The sequence below is a fragment of the Megascapheus bottae genome, chromosome Y, assembly GCF_031878675.1.
Source record: "Megascapheus bottae isolate mThoBot1 chromosome Y, mThoBot2.hap1, whole genome shotgun sequence".
NCBI classification, from domain to species: domain Eukaryota; kingdom Metazoa; phylum Chordata; class Mammalia; order Rodentia; family Geomyidae; genus Megascapheus; species Megascapheus bottae.
In genome coordinates, this window is record NC_143548.1 from 10,814,226 (window position 1) to 10,832,431 (window position 18,206).

An 18,206-nucleotide genomic window follows, 5' to 3' on the forward strand; every position below is an offset into this window, starting at 1 on the left:
TATCTGATAAAATAGATTTTAATCTAAAATTATTGAGGTTGTTGTTGTTGTTGTTACAAAGGGACATCTTGTTCTTCTACTAGAAATCAGCAAGTCAGGGAGCCAGATATCCCATGTTATAGATGACTTCTCAAGGCCGTAGTGATATTGACCCACCTTCCACTGATCAGAGAAAATCAGGGCTGAAAAACCATCTCTCTGTAGTCTAACCTGATAAATGAGGCCCTCAACTATGAGGAGGTTTCCTGGGGGACCAAGGCCCAATGCCATCTGCCCACCTGTAAGGTTCAATAAGATAACCACAAGCTGGTCATGGTGTATTTTTCACTTTTCATTCATTTGCTTCACTTTGATTTGATGGTGGCTTCTCAGAAGGCTTCTCACTAAATATACTGACAACAAGACTCTCACAACCCCTCCCATTGCTTCTCTCTCCATCTCTCATTCTCTTTCAGCTTTGTCACACTTTTAGAATTCCTGGAGCTTCCCCTCCAGATGGCTGACTTGACCCTCTGGAACCATAAGCCCCCGTTAATCCTGGGCCCCCAACCACTCTGGCAACTAGTAACGATGTCAGTGTGGGATAGGGCCTGTTTCTCCCAATATATTTCATCTGTTGATTTTGTTAAGATGCACACAATTTACCTTCTCCATTTTGTTCCAGGAACTGACATCATCGCAGTGCATAAGATCTACCAGTTTCACTGGATATTGCACTTTGGAAAGAAGGAGTGAAAATGATTTTGTGGGTTACTCACAGATTTAATAAGAGGACAAAATACCAATCATGCAAAAAGTAGCAGTTTGAAACCATGACAGGGATTCTATTTCTTCTGAGCAACTATAAATAACATTTATCAAGAGTAAATTGGAAGAACTTTTACATGGATCTTAATAAACAGTGTTTGAAGAAGTAGATCAAATTGCATCAAATTTTTTAGAAATAAATCTATGAGTGAAATGGAATGTCAAAAATTACCTCCTGGATCCTGTGATTCCACGTATTTTGAGCCTTCTAGAACACAAAAAGCACATACCAAAATTCCTTAACATAAAGGCTGTGCACTTCCAGATTCTCTGCACAGAGGTCTCATTAACATAGTAATTATGTTTGTGACACATGGATATAAAATTCAGCAGGACAACACTGAATTATCATAAAAATTAGAGTAAAATGTGAGGCACAATTATGAAATAAATCTTTGTGCTGAGGTACAACGTATTACCCAAGGTGACATATTTGTTCAAATATTATGCTGTAGAGTATTTTTCCTCACAATTTCATTTTGAATTTTAGTATAACTTCCAGTGTACATCATTCTGTACAAAGCTCTTTATGCAGATAGATATGAAAAAGCATACACTACACAATATCTATTAAGTTTTATTTCCTGAGTTCCATGCTAATAGTGTGAATACAGTATGAATAATTTCCATTGCATACATTCATTTGAGTTTATTTTGTCAGTATTGACCATAAATTCTGGGGCTGTTCTGTCCCTGAGCTCTTGTGCTCAAGACTAGTGTTCTACTTCTTGAACCACAGCACCCCTTCTGGCTTTCTTGTTAGTTAATTTCTCCAGGAAAAACGTTTCTCAAAGACTTTATTTCTTGGGCTGGGTTTGAAACCTCAGGTCTGAACTTCCAGAGTAGCTAGGTTGGGAACGATGGCTCATGCAGTACAGGAAGCTGAAACCTGAAGGTCATGGTTTAAAGTCAGTAGAAGAAGGTAAGTCCATGAGATTCATTCTCCTTTTCACCATCAGAAAATTGACTGTGGAGCTCTGACTCAAAGTGGTAAAGGGCTAAATATGAGTGGAAAAGCTCAGGGGCATTGCCAAGGCCTGAGTTCAACCCCCATGACTGACACAACAAAAAACAAGAGGCAAGAAATTCCACACTTTTGTTATACTAAATATATAATATAATAATATATTAAAATATTGTAGCTAGTATTTTATTCAGTTTTTTATTAAAACAAGTATTGTTACATATCATACATTATTTATTCACCTCTAACTCTTCAAAAACATCATTTTCAAATATTTTTCCCATTTTATGTAACAGAAGTAAATGTGAAAAATAACTCACATGCTCACTGAGAAATAGGAATACATTTTCATTAATCATTTGGACATATTTATTCTTTTTATTATATTTTATTGTAAGGGTAATATGTGGGGGGGCAATTACATTTATGGGGTAGTGAGTAATTACTTCTTGAACATTGATAACCATTTTCATGTTTTTATCTGACTTTCCCCTCCCCCCACACTCCCAATCATCTTTTTCCCCTTTCCTGTCCCTAATTCAAATAAGCAAACATTTATAGAATATATCAGGTAATAAAGTCAGATACAGTACCAACATAAGATAAACAAGGGCAAAAGGAAAAGAAATAACTTCAGACAGTACAATTAGAACAACAATCACAAAAATAAATCTCTTGTTACCCTGTCCTGTAGTTCATTTTGTTTAATCTCATACTATATGGTCATAAGTACGTAGCTTTTGAGCTACTGTGATCATCTGCAAGGAGAACCCCAGGTGAGTACTAATTACTACAAATGTGGGAAACTATGAAGCCTATGTTCCTTTGGGGATGGCTTACTTCACCTAGAATGACTTCTTTACAAGGTTTTCCCTTTCTTTGTGAATGAAGCAAAGTCATTCTTTCTGTTGGCAGCATAGAATTCAATTGTGTATAAATAGCACAACATTCATCTACTGAGGACTATGTGGATTGGTTTGATACCTGAGCTATGATAAATAATGCTGCAAGGAACATCATTGTTCTAATAGCACGTATTGATTCTCATGTCATTCTTTCAAGGCAGACATATATTGAAATTCTTGACATCTCTCATTTTCTCATTCAGTGTAATCATTTTTGCTCTATGTCTTCCTTACTAATATGCAATTTGGTTGCTCTTGAAAAGTGGAGCATTCAATACTCATGATTGAGATCAAATCTTCTCTCCCCTGAAGTTTTGGGTAGTGTTATATGTTGGATATTGTCATCAGAAATGTAAAAGAATTGTTTGGAAAACAAATGATATCTGAGATGGCATATCTGAAATGATATGCCATTTGGCACAACTAAAGCAACAGATACAGTAATTTAGAAATATTTTCCCAAGATTCCATAATAGTAAGAAAACTATGATCACTGAACACATTATATTCAGATAATTATAACTGTCATAACTGGAATCTCTAACCTGATATTTTGAATTCTTCACATATACATACCACTATCATTCACACACCTAATTCATTTTTTCACTATCATAAATATAAATAAGTGTATTATTATAGTAAACCGAGCTGCATCACAAAACCACTATCTGTGGAGATGTTCCCATTTCTGCTCTCTGAACCACACTGGGAAGGAATCCCCTGCCCCACCAGCCAACAGCAGCACCATTTTGACTGCTGGAAGAGACCCAGCAAAACCAACTGGAGCCTGAGAAATGCTGCTAGCAGTGTCATCATTCAAAAGGGCAAAGGATTTCCCAAAGGCAGCTTAGCCGGATATCCAACTTCAGGGCTAGGAGAAGTTCCTCCACCTGGGTGGGGCCAAGATACTAGTAAACAAAGCCTTTGGTGGCTCCACCAGCTTTTCTGGCTGCCCAATCAAGAAAACTGATCTGAAAATTTGCAAAGGCTAATCACAGGACAAAAAGTCTTCTTAAAATGTTTTCTTTTTGAAAATTTTTACTTTAAAAACATTTATCATTCATCTCTCCTATGTGTACCTTTCTCTTTTCTTTATATATTCTTCCTATTACTCTTATATTTTGTAAGTTTTATCTTACTTTTTTATATAAATTTGTACTCAACTGTTTTATTTTTCTATCACCTTAGGTCAGTTATCCTTACACTACCTCTTTACTTCATTACTATATTAAGCCTATACTCCTAAATTACTCTTTTCTTACATTCCCTCTTGTCTTTCATACTATTTTTCTATCTCTGGTCCTCTGTTCATCCTTCAATTTTTATAATGCATTGATCTACAATTGATGGTTGCTGATTAATACTGTATATCTAGGTCTTCAATTATACTATAGGTTGAGAGAGACTTAAATATCATGGAGATTCGTTTGTGGTATTTTGGTCATAAAATGTTGATTGGTGCTGTTAGATTTATATGTAAGTGCACAAGAAGAGAGAGACATTGATAATACCACTTGAAAATTCTGAAGTTCTATTATCTATCCAACTAAACAGTTCTAAGTTGGTTATATCCTAAAAATTGAAATCTTGTGCAGTATTAATTTTGCTCCCATTTTCAAATGGGAAAACAAGAAATTCAAGAAAAACAACAAATCAAGGAACAGCATCTCCCACCCAATGTAAGCAGGCAATGCAACAGTCAATGGCAACACTAAAAGACAGTCCTCTAAATGCTACACAAATGTAATTGGTAAACATGATTAAAGAAAAGTTTAAAAATATACAGAATGATACAAGTGAATGAGACAAATCCATATCTAAACAAGAGGAAGCCATAAAGAAAGAGCAACATGAATGTGAGGAAGCCATAAAGGAGGCCATACAAAAAGATTTACATGAACGTGAGGAAGCCAGACCAAGGAAATCCACAAAAAAAATCTACAAAAAGCTAACCAAACTCCAACAAATGTCCAATGAGAATAAAGCTGCTGAGCTAAAAGACTTCAAAGAGATCACTCAAAATTGAAATGAATTAGTTAAAGAATTCCATACACAATCTAAAACAAGAGATGCAAGCATCAAAAATGACCAATTGCACAAAGGGAGATGAAGAACAAAGTAGAAAGTTTTGATAGCAGATCAGACAATGCAGAATAGAGAGTCTCCTGGGTCCAACATAATCAAGATGTTATAAGGAAAAAACAGAAAATGAGTCACACCAAATCCAGAAAATTTGAAAGAATACTTCAGAAAGTGCAATATACAATTAGGAAGCCTAATTTAAGGCTAATTGGTATTGAGGAGGGCCTGGAGACAGAAGTCAATGGAATTGGAAATACACTTCAGGGAATCATTTCAGGGAACATCTCAAATATCCAGAATGGCAGGCCCATCCAGATACAAGAAGCTTTTAGAACCCCAAACAGACTTGACCACAAAAGAACATCCCACTGCCACATTATAATCCATACAGGATCAAGAGAGACCAAAGAAAGGATCCTAAAAGCAGCCAGGGGGAAGAGAACAATCACCACAAAGGAAAACCAATTAGAAAAACCACAGATTTCTCAGCAGAGATTATGCAAGCAAAAAGAGAGTGGAAGGACTTATGTCATGCCCTTCAGACAAATAACTAAAACCCAACAATACTGTACCCAATTAAGCTCTCATTCATAACTGAGGGAACAATTAAACTGTTCCATTCCAAGCAAATGTTGCAACATTATGTAGCAACCAAAACAGCATTACAGAAAATTCTCAAATATGTTCAACACACTGAAACCCAACACAAATGTGGCACTGACAAGGAAATGGCACCCAAAATTCGTACCAGCTAATTACCACAAGAACTGTCCATCCACAGGCCCTAACAAAATCTCTGTCAAAATGGCAGGAATTAGTAAATATTTTCAATCCTAATCCTCAATATCAATGGTCTTAACTCTCCAATGGCATAGACTGTCTAGAGGGATCAAAAGCAAGATGTATCATAATGCTATCTTCAGAGATATATCTTGCCCCAAAACCAAACATTTTTTTGAAAGTTAGAGGTTGGAATAAATTTATTAACATAATGGCCCCTATAAACAGGCTGGATTTGCCATTCTCATATTAAATAAAGTAGACCTCAAACTAAAATTAGTGAGAGGAGACAAAGAATGCTTTACATACTAATAAAGGGATCTCACCTCCAGGAGGACATAACCATCTTAAATGTCTACCACCCAACCCCAGAGCACTGAACTTCATCAAGCAAATTTCACTTTCACTAAAATGACATATAGATTGAAACACAGTGATCGTTGGTGACTTTAAGACACCACTCTCACCCATGGACAGATCAACCAGGCAAAAATTCAACATGGAAGCCTCAGAATTGAACAACTATATTGACCAACTAGATCTAACAGACATCTGCAGAAAAGAACTATAGACCCAATTCTTGTTGAATATTGATGCAAACTTCTCAACGAAATACTGGACAACTGTCTTCAGCAGCTTATCAAAAAATTATACATTATGATCGAACAAGATTCAATCCCAGGAATGCAAAGCTGGTTCAACATATGCAAGTCAATTAATATAATTCAACACATCAACATGACCAATTACAAGAATCACATGATTGTCTCAATAGATGCACAAAAGGCATTTCACAAGATCTAAGACCACTCAATGCTAAAAGCTTTGGAGAAACTAGGAATTCATGGAACGTTGCTCAGTATAATAAAGGCTGTGTATGACAAACCCACAGCTAGTATTATACTTAATGGTGAAAAGCTAAAGCCATTTCTTCTAAGATCAGGAATGAGACAAGGATCCCCACTCTCTCCACGCCTCTTTAACCCAGTATCAGCATTCCTGGCCAGAGCAATAAGACAAGAAGCAAGCATAAAACTGATCTAAATAGAAAAAGAGGAAATGAACTTTCCCTCTTTGCAGATGACATGATTCTGTATTTAAAGAACCCTCTAAACTCCACTCCCAAGTTGCTTGAACTGATTTGAAACTCTGAAAAGGCAGCAGGGTATAACATTAACCCTCAAAAATCAACTGCCTTCCTATATACCAACAATGAGGGGAACGAGGCAACAATCAACAAAGCAATTCCTTTTGCAATAGCCTCAAAGAAAATAAAGTACCTAGGAATTAATTTAACTAAGAATGTAAAGGCCATTTTTGATGAAAAATTTAAAACCCTGAAAAAAAGAAAATAAAGCAGAACTGAGGAAATGCAAAAACCTCCCATGCTCCCGGATTGGAAACCTTAATGTCATGAACATGACAACCTTGCCAAGGGCTATCTATAAATTCAATGCAATACCCATCAATGTCCCAGTGTCATTCTTTGAAGAAATAGAAGAGGCAATCCAAAATTTTATATGGAATAATAAAAGACCACGTATAGCCAAAACAATTCTCAGCAGAAAGAACAGCACAGAAGAAATTCAATACCAAACTTTAGACCCTATTACAGAGCTACAGTGACCAAAACAGCTTGATACTTGCATAAGAACAGGCCCAAAGATCAATGGAATAGAACTGAGGACCCAGATATTATCCCACAGACATATGGCCACTTAATATTTGATAAGTGAACCAAAAAATAGAATGGAAGAAAGACAGACTCTTCAACAAGTTGTGCTGCCAGAACTGTTTACACCTGCAAGCAACTAAAGTTTCATCCTTCTTTGTCACCCTGCACCAGGATTAACTCCAAATGGATCAAAGACCTGGAGGTAAAAGAAGATATACACTGAAAACATTATAAGAAGGAATAGGAGATACAGTAGGTCTCCTTGACACAAGTCAAAACTTTCTTAATAAGTTTCCAGAAACACAACAAATGAAAAAAAAAGTCTGGATAAGTGGGACTGCATTAAAATGCAGAGCTTTTGTATAGCAAAGGACATACCTCTCAATATATCTAGAGAGCATACAGAGTGGAAGAAGATCTTAACTCACCATACAACAGACATTTCTAAAATTTATCAACAGCTCAAAAACTTGAATCACGCTGAAACTGATATGCAAAGAAAGAACCCTTCCAATAAAAGATGGGGAAAAGACATAGAGTCTTCTCTCAAGAGGAAATACCAATAGCCTATAGATCTCTGAAGAAATTCTCAACACCTCTGGCCATAAAAGAAATGCAAATCTAAAGAACTCTAAGATTCCATCTCACTCCAGTTAGAGTGACTAAGATTAAGAATTCTAATAACAACATATGGTGTCAGGGATGTGGCCTGGAGGGATCACTACTACACTGTTGGTGGGAGTGCATACTTATTCAACCCCTATGGAAAGCAGTATGGCATTTCCTCAAAAGACTAAACATAGAGCTCCTCTTTAACCAAGCAATTCCACAACTTGTCATTTACCCAATTGTCCAGAAACAAGGACAACTAGCACAACAATGTTCATTGTAGCACCATATTCCATAGGAAGGATATGGAACCAACCTAGATACCCCTCAGTTGATGAGGGGTGATATTTATACACAAAGGAATTCTATACTGCTGTCAGAAAGAATGACATCACCACATTTGTAAGGAAATGGAAAGACTTAGAAAACAAATCATATTAAGTGAAGTCAGCCAGACTCAAAGGAACCATAGCCTCAATGGTTTCCATCATTTGTCATAATCAGTAGATACCTTGAGCCCTCCTAGGAGAGAGTTACAATAGAACAAAACCTAGAGAGATAAGGCCATATGGTATAATGTTAAAGAAATGACATCCAGGATATAGAAACAAAAGCCATATAATGAGTGATTGTTGTCCTTAATGTACTATGTTATCTCGCATCTCTTTTACTGTCCCTTGGTTGTCTCATATTGTTACAATATTTTACCTTTTTTCTAATATATTGTATATATGTTCATTTGGTTTTTTGAAATAAGATAGGGAAGGGTGGAAATAGATAAGCGTAAGGAGTGGGAAAAGGGAAATGGTGATGAGGACATGAGAAAGGGTATCAATGTTTGTGAAATAATGCATCTTCTATCTCCTGAGTATATTGTAATCCTTCTATTAATTACCATAAAAATATAGAGAAAAAAAAAACATTTAAAGCCATGTAAGACAACCCTACAGCCAGTATCATACTAAATGGAGAAAGTCTGATCTTAAAATGAGAAGTAAGATAGGCAACCGGGGAAAGGGGGAAGATGGCCTCTGTGTAAAAGGTGAACTTCTGTGTGGAATGTGAAAATGCATTTCTTTTTCATTAACTGGTCTTTGGGAATACCATCCCTGCTCTCTTTGGCATCGGAAATATTTTTTTGCCTCTCTGATACAATGTCAGACCAGCATAGATGGATCTTACATTACTGTCTATGGTGAAAACATGGATAGAAACTACCATGCAGTTTGCAGGATGGTGTTGGATCTGCCCTCCTTGTGCGATGGTGTGAGGAAGGTGAGGGGATTTGACTTGAGGTAAGTTCTTTAGGTTTCCTCAATATTTAGAATCAATAAAGTGGGTTAGGGAAATGGCTGCTCTAAGGTATAAACATCATTTTTGAATGTTCATGGGTTCATTGCTATTGAGTAAAGTGCTTATGAAAGTTCCTCTATAAATGAGGCATTGAAGTGTGTACTTACTCCTGAGACATCTCTTAATAAGGAAATGTGTGTGTGTGTTCCTTAGCTAAAACATATACAGGTTTACATTGTTTATGTTTCTTGTAACATCAACACCACAATCTAATCAATGATCCCATTAATGGTTTCATTTTCAGTTTCCTAACAAATAACAAGGTGGTTTACTTGACATTCATAGTGAATGGCATACTTAAATATATAGTGAGTATTTCATCTGCTCCATTATGTGATGGATTACACTAAACTTCACTGTTTTCACTGAAATCATTCATTTTTTAGACTGTGGACCTTTACCCATACATTGAATTTCACAGACCATATAATCTCCTTTCCTTTCTCTTTGAATTATATATATTTTTTTCCTTTGCCTTAACTGTTGGTAAGTACCTCAAAACTTACAGAATATTTAAAAAATTGTGAACACTTTCTGTTTTAATGTTTTATTACATTGCTATACTGCATTGCTACATAATATAGTCTCTGCCTCAAAGCAATGGCCTATCCTTAGGTATTTTAATCTTTCTTCTTCCATCTCTAGAAAGCATTAATTGGATATTTGTGAGTTTGTATTAGGCTTTCTAATATAATGGGATAATATATATGTGTATGTTTGATTGTATTCTTGTGTAAATATAAATGTATAACTAGGCATATAGAGAGAGGAGAGAGAGAAACGGAAAGGGAGGGGGTGGGGAAGGGTGCCTAGAAAGGGAGAACACTTGATATATGCCTTTAGAATGGTTACATATTGGAGGCATCTTGGCCTAAAATTATGTATTTTTTGGACCATTTCTCTGTTTAGAATTGTTTGTAACCACCAAACTTTCCACAGCATTTCAGTCTCCAGGCATTGTTTGTAATTCAAAAAATATGATGTTCATGTTCATAAGTTTTCTCACAGCTGACACCAGGGAAAATAATCAATGAGCAGAAGAGACACGATTTGATATAGTTTTAAAAAATGTACTCATTGTCTGGCTTTTGTTACAGCTATCACAATTTGTTTTGCTTGCTTTCTGTAATTAGAAAGGAAATGCTTGCCCTATGGTTGAATGATTTTTCAGTAAATAGAATTCCAAAGTGCAACTTGGTTGCTTTATTTTGTGTTTGTTTTGGCATTTAGTCTTTGATTTATGTTTTCCTTTGATATATAACCGTGAGTGCCTTAGAGCAGATATGAGATTTATTAACATAATTTACCATTAGTTCAAGAAGTTATACATTTCCCCAAAATAAACTCATTTTCAAAATGGAACAAGCATTTCAAGACTTAAAAATGCAAGTATTACATAGTTCATCTGCATTCAGCATATTCCCTGAATCAATCAGTGGAAATAGAAAAATTCCATTACTCAAGAGGAGAGTGAATCTGTGGAAATTGAAAGCAGGAAAAAAATAAAATAAAATGCCAACAAGGCTTACAGCATCCAGGGAAGGTTCTTACTTGTAGGACTATGATATTTTAATGAGTTCAATTATTCAAACATACATAACAGAACAACTTATTTCCTTGAGATGACATAGGCATCAAAACTCCTCCAGAAATAAATTCTGTTTATGGAGCAATGGATATTCTGGAACTGGTTAAGACATCATGATAATAAATTACTTGTTACTGCATTTTTATTTTTACAAAATGCTTTTTACATAGCTTCATACATTTTGCATCCACACATATGATATGCATTCAATTATTGTCATTCTGTAGATAAGAAAATGAGGTCTTAAATTTAATAATAAAAGGTGGTAAGAAATGCTTACAAAGCCAGATCTACTCTTTTTCTTTTGCCAGTCCTGGGCTTGAGCTCAGGGCCTGAGCCCTGTCCTTGGACTTTCTCAAGGCTAGCACTCTACCACTTGAGCCTCAGCACCATTTCCGGCTTTCATCTATGTATGTGGTACCAAGGAATCGAACCCGGGTCTTCGTGCATGCTAGGCAAGCACTTTAACCACTAGGCAAAACTCCCAGCCCCCAGATCTACTCTTGTCACATACATTTTCCTCACCAACTAGAAAATACAACTTCAGAGATCGGTGGAAGATGGTGGCGGTTTAGTGTGAATCTTTCTGAGCTCCTGCCATGATACCAGTTCTGGCAGTGTAGGGAAAAGTTCTCAAAAAAAATTGATCCTGGGGCCAGGAGTTTGGCCTAGTGGTAGAGTGCTTGCCTGGATGCATGATGACCCAAGTTTGATTCCTCAGTACCCCACATACATAGCAAAGTGCTGCTGAGGCTCAAGTGGTAGAGTGCTAGCCTTGAGAAAGTCCAAGGACAGTGCTCAAGCCCTGAGCCCAAGTCCAGGACTGGCAAAAAAATTGATCCTAAGTAAGCTTTAGTGACACAGAGATCTCAGTCACAGAGGAAAAAGACAAAATCCCGACACAAGAAGACAGCATGGAGGGGTGCCAGCCACTCAGAGCAGCCCCATTTGTAAGGAAATGGAAAGACTTAGAAAAAAATTATAGTAAATGAGTAAGCCAGTCTCAAAGAAACATAGACCCAATAGTCTCCCTCATTTGTCATAATCAGTACAAACCTCAGGCTCTCCTAGCAGAGATTTACAATAGAACAAAATCCAGAGACATTAGATCAAGTAGTAAGACACTAAATGTAAGGAACTCCAGGATAAGGAAACAAAACCCATATAATGAGTGATTATCAGGGGCAAGATTATGCTTTCTGGAGTGGCGATAGGAGTTAATCTATGTATGCATAGACTGGGGGCTGAAGACAAGATATAGGAAGTGTAGAGTTTAGATCTGGTAGAATAGTGGGAATACATACCAGCCCAGAGAATACAGTCATAGTTTCAGTGAGAGTTGTCTTTTCTTAATGAAGGGCAAGATTGGGTTTTGGTCTGGGTATAGAGCTTCTATAATTAGACTCTACCAATGCAATTGCAGGTAAAATACATGCTAAGTGGATAGCCCCAATAGGAAGATAACATACTAACAATCTTGGCATTCCCTTAAAGACACTGGCTAAGGTTGTTTCAGATAGAAGATAGGAAAGGGCTTCATCTATGAATCAGCTGAAGAAATTTTGTGCACTAATTCTCTTTCAGTTCAAGGGAACAAAGTCATTTTTTAAAAGATGAGTCAAGTTGTGTTAAAGAAACAGACATTAGGTCTGCTTAGGGAATCCAAAGTTTATTTAAAATGTTTGACTAACACAAGCTGTCACCTAGGGAAAGTACATAGGCCAAAGTCTGCACCCTAGGTATTGTTTCCACACAGAAAGGCTAAATCTCTTTTTTTGTCAGTCCTGGGCTTTAGCTCAGGGCTGAGCAGTGTCCTTGGACTTTCTCAAGGCTGGAGCTCTACCATTTGAGCCTCAGCACCACTTTAGCTTTTTTCTATTTATGTGGTGCTGAGAAATCAAACAAAAAGATGATGAGAAGACTCCTCAGGGAGAAGTACCTGCCTATCTGTTGGACAGAAAAGGGCAGTCTTGAGCAAAAGAACTGTCCAAAATGATTTAAAGAAAATGGAAAGAGAAGTCAGGAAAGTGGGAAGTCCCTCTGCCCAAGTTGGTGCCCAGGGAGATACGGATGTATTAAGAATTTTTCTTACTGGGAAGAGAGAAAAGAAGGCATGGAAAAAGATAGTTACTAAAGTCTGCTTTGCTGGAGATGGCTTTACAAGAAAGACTCCTAAATATGAGAGGTTCATTAGACCAACGGGCTTACATTTCAAGAAGGCCCAGGTAACTTATCCTGAACTGTAAGCCAACTTTTGCCTGCCCATGCTTTTTGTAAAAAAGAATCCCTCATGTACACTTTTTACAACTCTGGCTATCATTACCGGAGGGACAGTCATTGAAGTGAATGTGAGAGAGCTGGGCTTACTGACACAAGGAGGCAAGGTTATTTGGGGTAAATATGCACAGGTTACAAACAATCTGAAAATGATGGATGCATAAATGTAGTCTTACTGGTTTGAGAGACATTTCATACAAGTAACTCTTACAATTTTTGAAGACTACACACCAATCAGGAAGACCACTATCACTGTGTTGTTTCTGAGTACTATCAAAGAGCCTTACTTATCTGAAATCAAGAAAATTAGTTACTAAATTATAAAAAGATTAAAAAGGCCTATTTTTACAAACTGAAAACATGCAAAATATCTTTTGCCTATCCCTATGAGTTCCAGTGTCTCTCCTGCTCTATCATGTAGCAGTTTCAAGGTTTCTGGTCTGACATTGAAGTCTTTCATCCACTTCGTGTTAATGCTTGTGCATGGCAAAAGGCAAGGGTCAATTTTTAGTTTTCTGCATGTGGCTGGCCTGGGTTTGCCACCACCAATAACTGAATAGACTATGTTTATTCCACTGCATATCTTTATCTCCTTTGTCAAATACAACTTGACTAGAGGTATGTGGTTGTATTTCTGTGTCTTCTATTCTGTTCCACTGATTTTCTGGTCTGTTTTTGTGCCAGTACCATGCGGTTTTTTTTTATTATGGTTCCATAGTAGAGTTTGAAGTGTGGCATTGTAATACGACCAGCATTGCTCTTTTTACCTAGAATTGTTTTGGCGATTCTAGATGTTTTCTTGTTCCATATGAACCTTTGGATTGTATCTTCTATTTCTGTAAAGAATGTCTTTGAGATTTTGATGGGGATTGCATTGAATTTGTATATCAATTTTGGCTGTATGTCCATTTTCACCATATTGTTTCTCCTTAGCCATTAGCATGGGATGTCTTTCCATTTCATACTGTCCTCTTTAATTTCTTTTGTTATGTTTTTATAGATTTCATTAAATAATTCCTTTACATCTTTGGTTAATTCCTAAGTATTTTATTCCTTTGGGGGATATTGCAAATGGGATCATTTTCTTGATTTGGCCTTCTGTTTCTGTTATTGTTGGTGTATAAGAAGGCTACTGACGTATGAAGGTTAATTTTGTATCCTGCCACTTTGCTAAATTAGTTTATTAATTCTAGGAGTTTGGGAGTGGAGCTTGTTGGGTCATTCAAGTAGAGACTGGAGAGAGACTCGATAAATGGGACTACCTGAAAATAACAAGTTTACGCACAGATAAAAGCATAGCCACCCAAGTCAAGAGACAGCCAACCTACTGGGAAAAGATATTTACCAATAATATATCTGACAAATGTTTAATATCCAGTATCTACACAGAACTGAAGAAACTAATCCCCCACAAACCCAACAAACCATTTACTAAATGGGCAAGGGAACTAAAGAGAGACTTATCAGAAGAAGAGATTAAAATGGCAGAAAAGCATATGAGAAAATGTTATCTTCCATGGTCATAAAGGAAATGCAAATGAAAATAACCCTAATATACTACCTTATCCCAACAAGAATGGCCAAGATTTTGAACTCAGACAATGAGAGTTGCTGGTGGAGTTGTGGAGAAAAAGGAACCCTACTGCACTGATGGTGGGAATGTAAACTACTTCAGCCACTCTGGAAAGCAGTGTGGAGGTTTCTTAAAGAACTGAAAATAGACCTTCCCTACAATCCCACCATACCACTTCTGGATATCTATCCTGAACATCAAAACCCAGGATATGATAAGGACACCTGCTCTGCTATGTTCATCTCTGCACTATTCATAATACCCAAGTGATGGAAACAATCCAGATGCCCTACTGCAAATAAATGGATACAAAAATGTGATACACACACAGTGGAATTCTACATAGCCAACAGACAAGATAAAATAATGGCATTTGTAGGGAAGTGGAAGAATCTAGAGTGAATCATGTTGAGTGAGACAAGTCAAGATCTAAGGAACAAAAGGTGCATGGTATCCTTAATATGTGGCTATTAAATCCAAACAGTACAAGAGCAAGGACTCAACACTTGTATACTCAATTCTATGGATACGTATTGGAGAAATAAACACAACTACATAGACATAAAAACCTATGACTCTATAGACATAATGTTTTATTACATAAATTAATATGTATCTATGATATACAAACCCTTAGCCTAATTTTGATTATGTTCTAAAAACTAATTGCCAGTAATTGTATATAGAGATTGCCTTCTTGAACACTCATTAGTTAAGCATGTCATTTGAGATATGATGTAAAAATCAATGTTAATAAATTCTTTAATTAAAAAAAGAAGACCACCTGGAAAATGGTGCCGAGACAATAGGGACGCTGCCTAGCTCTCTCCCACAAAAGAGAGAACCAGGGAATCCCACAAGCCAACTACCTTAAGAAATACACAACAACAAACTAAAGAAGCAACAGAGAAGGACTCAAACCAGAAAAGAAATCCAGAGAAAGCTTCCATCCAACTTTCTCAACAAATTCGAAACGCGATTCTCCAACACTGTGGAGCACCCACAGCCAAACACAGAGGAGTGAGTAGCCCAGCAGGTAGCCCAGTGGGTAGCCCAGCGTGTCCCCAAACCCTTCAGGAAACAGAGCTGGTTCCAAGCTATACAACTTAACTCAGATCCCTCCACCACGTCCGAGAAAGACTGGCAAGGACGGGGGGCAAGGAATTTAGAATCTGGTCCCTTCCCTCAACAGCCGCCTCCCCCAGGCCTCTGACTGGAGACTAACAGGCAGGCAGGTGGGTGCTAAGACCCAGCACCCCACCAAAGGGGGCTAAGGTGTCCCTGCTCCCCCCTGCCCAACAGGTTCCTCTCCCAGGCCTTTGACTGGAGACTGACAAGTGGGAGGGCGCTAAGACCTAGCACCTCATCAAAGGGGGCAGAGGTGCCCCAGCTCACCCATCCGATAGGTTCCTCTCCCAGGCCACTGGGTCTGGAGAGTGGGGGGCGCTGAGACCCTGCCTTCCAACAGTGGGTAGGGTGCGTGGGAGTCTAGGAGCCAGCATCTGTCCCCCTCAAATCTTGAGCCGGACACCCTCCAGGTGGGAATCCCCAGCAAGGCAGCACCAATGGGGCCCCCACCCCCACACAGTCACAGACTCCTGGCCAAAGCAGCGGAAACACAGCAGGGAACTGAAGGACCGACCAGCAGCCAAGCTCGCCTTCTGAGTCAGAAAGGCCTGCTTCACCCTTGGAGCCCATGTTCTCAGTTGGGCCCTGCCCCTGGAAACAGAACAGATACCAGCTGGCCTACCTGAGAGTCCCTGGAAACTCCCAAACCCCAGACCCTTCGCCAGGGGCCCGCCCATGGAAGGAGCGCAGGAAACTCAACCATCTGCCCAGTGCACTGAGACTGAAACACACAGATCCAACCCACCGTCCAATGTGAGGCCACTGGTTGGGCTGAGAGCTAGTGGTGCAGCAGCACACAGCCTCTGGGAACAGGCCGAACACCTGCAAAAACTGCAAACTCTGACCTAGTCAGCAGATGAATCAATTTGGCTGAGAACCACAGGTTTACACATTCCCAGAACCACTGGTCACAATCCAAGCAAAGATCACCACCTACCAACCACAGAGTGAACTACAATAACAGTTCTCCATGCCTAGGAGAGCACAAAGAAAAATTACGACATACATAAATAATCAAAGTCCCAAGCAGAGCCCAAAAGGAAACAAGAGCGAAGGGATGAGAGACATGTCACCATCCCAAGAAATGACACCTGAAGAGACATGAAACATGACCCTATTCAAGGAGATGATTGTGGACATGACTAAAGAGATTAAAACAGAGTTCTAAAAACAATTCCAGGAATATAAGCAGGAAATCACCAAAGAGCTCCTTGAATACAAAGGGGAAATGGAAGCAAAGATTAATACCCTCAGAGCAGACATGATCAGCTCAGTGTCCACACTTCAAGCAAAAATGGAGGCATTAAGCAGCAGATTGACTGAGATGGAGAATAGAACATCAGGAATGGAAGATAAAACACAAGAGCTGGAACAGAGACTCGCCACCTTGGAAAAATCAGTCAGAATCTACCAGAGAGAGTTCCAGGAACTGGCAGATGCAGCAATCTTCACATAATAGGGATTGAGGAGGGCACAGAATTGCAGGACAAAGGAATGCAACCCTTATTCACCAAAATCATAGCAGAGAACTTCCCCAACCTCAAAAGGGAAAATATGCACATTATTGAAGGTTTCAGGACTCCAAACAGGCAAGATTCTAGAAGGAAAAGACACTAAACCTGAATACCAAGGAATTGATCTTAAATGCTGCAAAAACAAAGAAAGAGCTATACTACAGTGGGAAAAAATTTGAATTACAGCAGATCTCTCCACCCAAACCCTAAATGCAAGAAAAGCTTGGAAAAACATCATTGATGTCCTGAAGACCAATAACTGCCAACCCAGACTGATATATCCAGCATTTATATTTGAGGGAAAAACAAGAATATTTTACTCCAAAGAGAGGCTTTATGAATATGTGCACACTAAATCAGCGTTACAAAAAATACTAATTAATCAAGAACACATTGTAGAAAATCAAGAACCCCCATCAAGAAGCAAATATCTATAATTGACTAAACACAAAAAGGGGAAAAAGAGAGAGAAAGAAACCCAGAAGTAAAAATAAATAATGACAATAGAGACCGACCACTTCTCCATAATTTCCCTAAATGTGAATGGGATGAACAATCCAATCAAAAGACACAGAGCAGCAGACTGGATTAAGAAATACCACCCATCCATATGTTGCCTCCAAGAGACCCACCTCACTGCCAAAGACAGAAACAATTTCCTAGTGCAAAGATAGAAACAAATTTTCCACTCCAATGCACCATGCAAAAAAGTAGGAGTAGTAACCTTAATCTCTGACAAAATTAACTTCTCAGTAAAATCAGTACATAAATATAGAGATGGCCATTCTATATTAGTAAAGGGTACAATCCATGCCCATAATATTACAGTTATAAACATTTACTCCCCCAACACAGGAGCACCGAAATTTGTCAAACAAACTCTCTTAGAATTACAGAACAAGATAGACTCAAACACAAGCATAGTGGGAGACCTCAATACACCACTCT

General features: G+C 38.1%; 1 pseudogene; it reads left to right on the forward strand.

Annotated features, from left to right (window-relative positions):
- The window catches only part of LOC150040343 (ribosome biogenesis protein NSA2 homolog pseudogene), a 38,797-nt pseudogene extending 25,570 nt beyond the window's left edge, over nt 1-13,227 (forward strand).
- Nucleotides 13,228-18,206: the final 4,979 nt, after the last annotated feature.